The sequence below is a fragment of the Medicago sativa genome, chromosome 1 (genome assembly GCF_051527215.1).
Source record: "Medicago sativa cultivar Bolivia chromosome 1, Bolivia_mono, whole genome shotgun sequence".
NCBI classification, from domain to species: domain Eukaryota; kingdom Viridiplantae; phylum Streptophyta; class Magnoliopsida; order Fabales; family Fabaceae; genus Medicago; species Medicago sativa.
Window position 1 is genome coordinate 38,962,972 of NC_140749.1, and position 6,633 is coordinate 38,969,604.

Sequence of the window (6,633 nt, forward strand, 5' to 3'; positions counted from 1 at the left end):
CGTCTCGACGGATGAGTAATGGTTGATGGCAACCGATGGGAATCAGAGTAGCGCAACGGAAGTTAATTAATTAATTAAGTTGCGAACAGTAGCCATGGAACATGGAATTTTGTAGTAAGAATCCTTGTGGAAAAAAAAATGTTCGAAATAGAGATACCATTTCAGTGAGAAGTATTATGTGGAAAGCAAGGAGTTCTCGTCATGTTAAGTAAGTATAGATGCTTATGCAGCCAGTAATGATTAAAGTAAAAGTTTAAAGAAAGCATCTTCACTCAGGTAAGATGAGAAAGACTAAAGTTAACACAGATGAATTAACCGAGTTGCCTTTTGGTGATGTCTAATTCGTAGAAGAGCTGTTGGTTAGTCAGAAAGAGTATATGCTATGTTAATGGAGTACGATTGATGAGTTATGCCTGACGAAGTACATACCCTCTTATACCATGCTTGTTAAATGATAACGATACCTTCTAGAATGGTGTCAAGCCATGATTTTATAACTTTTAAGGATAAGATTGGTATTGAGGAACTTGGGAACGATGTTTATTTTAAAAACATGAAATTTCACATTGTTAAAACTGATGAGATACGTCGTAAGCGGGTAAGCTCACTTAAGACGTACATACTTCAGAACCAGCTTGTTAGAGACAAGTGTGAAGGAGAGTCATAAAACCTTTTTTTCAGATATAGAGACTCGTCCTGTGGTTCTGCAGTACTAGTATAGACTCAGTTTTAAAATGATATTTTCTAGTCATGCATCTATTCATTCCAAGTACCTATGTACCAACGTTTAGAAACTCTTAGAAACAAAAGCTAGAATGAGTATCGTTATTAAATAACAAGCAATAGCGCTAGAAAGTATGCCAATACTAGAAGATAGAATTTTATGAATGACAATACCCATGTGATACTCATGTCGTACGAGATGCACAGATTTGTGCTTTGAGTGTCCAATGCAAGTGCAAATGGACTTAGTAGAAAGTTTCAAGAGCATGTGAATCACCAGACAGGTTAATAGATTGTCAGATGAATCAGTGTAGTTGAGCTCACTTCTTCATGCCAAGTTAAACGAGCTACCCATGAATTATAGTTCAGGGAGACTATGAAGATTATGTATGCGTGATAAGATGTATGCATGAAAAGATGTGTTAGATACAAGTAAGCACTGCAGAGCAAACCTGGATATCAGTAGAACTCCAGTTTAAAGGCAAATCCTGAGTGTTTCAGATAGAGAAAAGTTACTTAGATGCAGAGTTCATGCTAAGCAGAGAAGGAATATATCCGAGACAAGCAATCCTCATATATCAAAAGTTAGTTTTAATCACTATGTTCTTAGATAGTTCTGTGATTGAGGAAGACGTTAAGATAGAAAAATCATGTTCGTTTATGCGGACTGAGAAGAGGCAGAGTTACGTGTTGATAAGGAAAGTATATTTCAAACTCCTTGAAGTGATTTTAATCAGATGCAGTATAGCAGGAACCAAAGGAGACAGATTTTAGTTGCAATGATTGTAGATGATTTCTAAATTTCGAGGACGAAATTTTTTTTAGGGGGGTAGAGTGTAACATCCCGCTTGTCAGCTAATCAAAAGTTTGTCTGATGAATGTGTCAGAGGACAAATGATCATGGAAATGTCTATTAATGACATAAGTCAGGTATGAGTTAGATATCAGAGATTAAGTGTTACAGAACGTCAAGTGCGACGAAAGATATTAATGAGTAATATTAGTCAAGAGTGGACTTAAGTATCAGTGTCGGATTTAACACGCTTGAGGCAAGGGTATAATGGTATTTGCACACGGGAGAGATATTTATATGTTGTTGGCCCAAAAATATCTCATTTTTCCAACTTCCTTCTCTCTCTAGGTTTTTGGGTGAAGAATTCTCTCTTCCTTCTCTCTAGAGGCCGCCCCCTTTCCTCCTCTCTAGCCCCTCAAACTCTTCCAAGATCATCAAGGGATAGGCAAGCATGAATCAAAGAAGCTTGTGGGCAAGGAACAACAAAGGGAATGAGTAGAAGCTTGGATTCAAGTTAGGATTTGAACTTTGAGAAGCTTGAAGCTTGAGGCAAACACAAGAAACAACCTAGGTGAGTTCCATAGATAGAATACCCACCTTTGGGTTTGTGTAATCTTGTAGAAAAATCATGTTTTATGTTAGTTTTGCTTTTATGAAATTTAAGTAACCCCAAGGTAATTCTTGTTGTTTACATGCTAAAAATTGCCATGAGATATGTTTAAATGAAGCTATATATGTTGTTGGATGTATTGGTGCATTACAGGGTCCAATTGGTTGAGTTTTGGGTCGAAAATGGCGAAAACCCGTAGCCGAAAGCACCGAAAACGCAAAAATTCGCAGCGCTGCGCCTGTACAAGGGCGCTAGGCGCCCACAAGTCAGGGAGCCAGCGCTAGGCGCCCTCCCTCTGGCGCCAGGCGCCCCAGACAGGACAACGTTCGCGTTGTTCTGCGCTCGGGTGCTTGGGGGCAGTCGCGTGGGGGTCCGTAGCGATCGTTTCGGTGTATTCTTGTATTGTTTTTACTTATCTTTCTACTGGTACAAGTTTGGCTTTATCAAATCATGAAATTTATAAACGGCTCGTAACTTGGGTTTATGGCATTTTCGGTCTTCAGAAAGTATTGAAAATTTGCACACATCGTCAATTGATCCTTGCACCATTAATCATGGCAATCTTAGCATGTATTACAAGGATGGCTCAAGAGAGTTTTAGCCGAATTATTCGGGTAGCAAAGAACTAGGCATGGGATGAAAGTAGAGCCTTGACATAGCTTGTCAAGAACTAGAATAGTTAGTAGAGAATAGAATGTTAGGCATGAGTAGTATGCTTGACTAGTTGCGAAGTGGCATAGAGTAATCTCTTCAAATAGAAACTAGAGTGCCATACGAGTATGGCAAGACGTGAATTGATTAGATATCTCTTCACGTAGTAAGTTAAGCAGGCACATAGTTTACCTCTAGTCGGATCGCATAGACATCCGAGGTAAAAGAGATAGCTAGTATAGATTTAATACTCATGCATATATTTAGACCAAGATTTTAATGAAGATGTGAGGCGATTAGATATCTCTTCACCTAGAAGCTTTAGCAAGATGTAGTGGTCGTGTCTCTTGTGTCCACACTAGGTTGGTTCAAGAGGTTTCCATTAGGTGAAACGGGGTTAGCCGTAAGGATCCCGCACGTCACTGCAGGAGTGCCGTTGGTTATACCTTAGATAGGTTTCCATCGGATAGATAGGGATTGCGCTCGGGGTTACTCCACTCGGGGCTTTCCGTAAAATGAACTCAGATAATATTTGTTTGTTAAACGCTAACGTTATGAATGAACTTGACTATGCATATTTGTTAGATATATTTATGTTATGTCATAGAGCCTTGACATAGGTTGTCAAGAATTAGTAGAACCTTGGCGTAGATCGTCAAGAATAGTAGAACATAGACGTAGATCGTCAAACTAGCATGATAGCAGGGTGAAATATGTTGTTAGATACAACATAGTTATGCATAGAGCAAGTATAAAGAAAGATATACCGTTGACGATATTAGGTTTCCCCTAATCGTCCGGGTTAGAATCGTGTCATGATTATGTTAGACTTGGGCCTTAATGCGTAGAGCGTATTCTTAGCAATGCGGTTTTAGTTTCCCCTCGACCGCCATGACACGTATAGGAAGTGAAGCCTATAACAGTGAGATAAGACTGTGACGGCCCTAGTATTTACGACCGTCTAAGTATGCAAGTCCCCACACACGTATAATCAACCGTCAGGTTGTATTTTAGACACGTGGTGACCGTAGGTTTCCCCTGAGGTTGCTTATAGCCTAGGATTTAGGGGAACTCACTGAGACATTATGTCTCATCCCAATCCTTATTTGTTTCAGATAAACAGGTTGGATTAGCAAGCTAGTAGCTGAATGGATGTTACGACAAGTGTTCGTTCGTACCCGCTGCAGGATGAGATGGATAATCAAGGATGCATTCATAATATCTTTAGAAAAGTTGAGTTGTATTATTATGTACGATCGCATTTGGTTGTATATATATATTCATTCGTAGTTGTTTTGTTGTAAAATTTTAATGTATCCAATACTAAACTTAACGCACGTGCTAGACATTCTAGATACGTCTAGTATGGGAGTTACAATCGACAACTCAATAGAACTCTTTGGTGTGTAGAATGCACTATGGGAGCTCTCTATTTATAGAGAAAATTCACAACTAATAAGTGAAAAACTTTGGGAACAAGTAATAAATTATTTCTTTGGCATTAAGTAATTCACATATTAGATCTAGTACAAAAATATCACAATTGAGTATCAAAATATATTATATTGAGTACAAAAATATATTTCAAGCACTAAAATATATTAGACTGTCTACCAAAATATTTCAGATTGTGTTCCAAAATATTCTAGATTGCGTTCCAAAATAAAAACTTGGGGACTAAGAAAGAACTTTCTAATAATGATTAAATTAATTATTTAAATGTGTCAAAAAAATTAATTATTTAATTTATCATTTCCAAATAATAAAATATATATCAATATATATTTTTTCTCTAGTGCTTATTTCGTTCACATGATTATGTACCCCAATTAGTGGTACACCCCTATTATCTAATGTATGTGTTCCATCCGATGTGGGACTTCCACTTTTTTCAATTCATACAACACTAATTCTACTCAACATGAAAATTTGTGTTTAATCTTTTAACTTAATTTCCACACATTTTGCAACATTTACTGAATCAATAAGCTATTAGTGTATATTATTCTTTGGTTTTACCCATTGAAACTCGTGTAAATTTTAAATTGATTATTCTTATTTTATTTCCAATCTTATATTTATCCTTCATAAGCTATGATCTGTACACGACTATTGTTAAAATTGCAATTTATATATATTGTTCTATTTTATTTTATTATTACTCTTAGTTGAAAGTTGTTTAGTGACTTTCATTTTAAAAAAATGGCAATTGAATCTTTTTATTAACTAAAAGAATGCCAATTGAAACTTTTTATTAACTTTGTATCTTGAAGTTAAAAACTTAACTTCTTATTGTTGAGCCAACACCACAACTGTATGTAGTTCTAAGACTTGTTTCTATATTTTCTCATATCACACAATTATTATTCTAGTTGTAGGAAATGTATATGTACTTTTGGTGGTTACCTTTTAATAGACATGTTTGATTGATGTTACTTAAGTGACATTGGGCTTCCAATGTCATGCGACATTGACCAATTATAATGTGTCACGTTTCCTCGTTTCTGTTAAAATATAACAAAAAAATAAATCATAATGTATCTGTAGTTTTGGTGGTTACCTTTTCATAGACATGTTTGATGGATATTACTTGGGTGACATTGGGCTTCCAATGTCACGTGTCATTGACCAGTCATAATGTGTCACGTGTCATCATTTATGTTAAAATATATAACAAAAAAATAAATCCTTGTAAAAGAGAGAGAAGAAAGTCACATGTCACATTGTGGTTGGTCAATATCAAATGACATTGACACCACAATGTCACTCAAGTGCTAACCCCATGTTTGATACAAATATTCTGTAATATCCCACTCGTCAGTATTGGAATATTACAAGTCAAACGTGTCAGAGGACAAATGTTCATGGAAAGTAAGTATGCCGGAGAATGTTTATCCGACGACATCAGTCAAGCACGAGTATGTATCAGTGTCGGTATAAACACGTTTAAGATGAAGGGTATTTGGGTAACTTGGCCACAAAGGGGTATTTAAGAGAAATTGGCCCAAAATATTTCATTATCTCAAACTCTTTCTCTCTCTAGGTTTTGAGAAAGGAAGTTCTCTCCTCCTTCTCTCTACTCATCGCCCTCTCTCTCTCCCTTTCTCACCAATTCACCAAACCTCCTTCCTTTAATGATTTATGATCAAGATTTGGTTCCTACATGATCCTATAAGAGATTGGCAACTTGGATTCAGCTTGTTTTCCAATTCTTTCACTCACAAGAAGAGATTCAAGGCTAGAGTTTGGTCTTTGGTAAAGCTGGAGGTTGGAGCATGAACTTGTGCATGTTATGGTTTCTTCATGATCAAAGAAGCAATAATAAACTTGGGTTTAAGCTTGATTTCCACTTCCTTCCTCATGTCATAAGATCAAGAAGCTAGGGTTTGGTTGCTTGAGCTTGGATCTTGAAGCCAACTTCAAAAGCATGCTAGGTGTGTTCTATAGATAGTTTTCCACCTTTGGGATTATGTGTTTAACTTTGTAAGGAAAACATGAATTCTAGAGTTCTATGTATTGTGATTAGTTGCCCTTTTCATGCCATGCTTGCTAAACAAGTAAATACTTGATATATGAATATTTTTCAAGTATCCTATGATCAATAGAGTTGAAATATACTTTGGGTCACTTGGTTTTGAGGTTTTTGAGCTAAAAATGCCATTTTTACAAGTTCTGGACTGCACAACTCGTCGGGGCGAGCTAGGACTCACCATGGCGAATTAGACCACATAACACATGGTCTACTCGCCTCCAACTCGCCATGGCGAGCTGACAGCACCAAAACGTGTTGTTGGCTCGTTCCAGGCAGTTCTTGGCAGTTTCGTGTCCGGTTTCTCAGTGCTGTTTTTATAAAAGT

The 6,633-nt window shown here is 36.8% G+C and overlaps 1 long non-coding RNA gene across 1 annotated transcript; it reads left to right on the forward strand.

The window, feature by feature from the left end:
- The first annotated feature begins 269 nt into the window (after positions 1-269).
- LOC146954865 (uncharacterized) lies at positions 270-4,105 on the forward strand. Its single transcript, XR_015015338.1, has 2 exons — positions 270-2,087; positions 3,893-4,105. It is a non-coding gene; the product is annotated as an uncharacterized LOC146954865 (long non-coding RNA).
- The last annotated feature ends 2,528 nt before the right edge of the window (positions 4,106-6,633 follow it).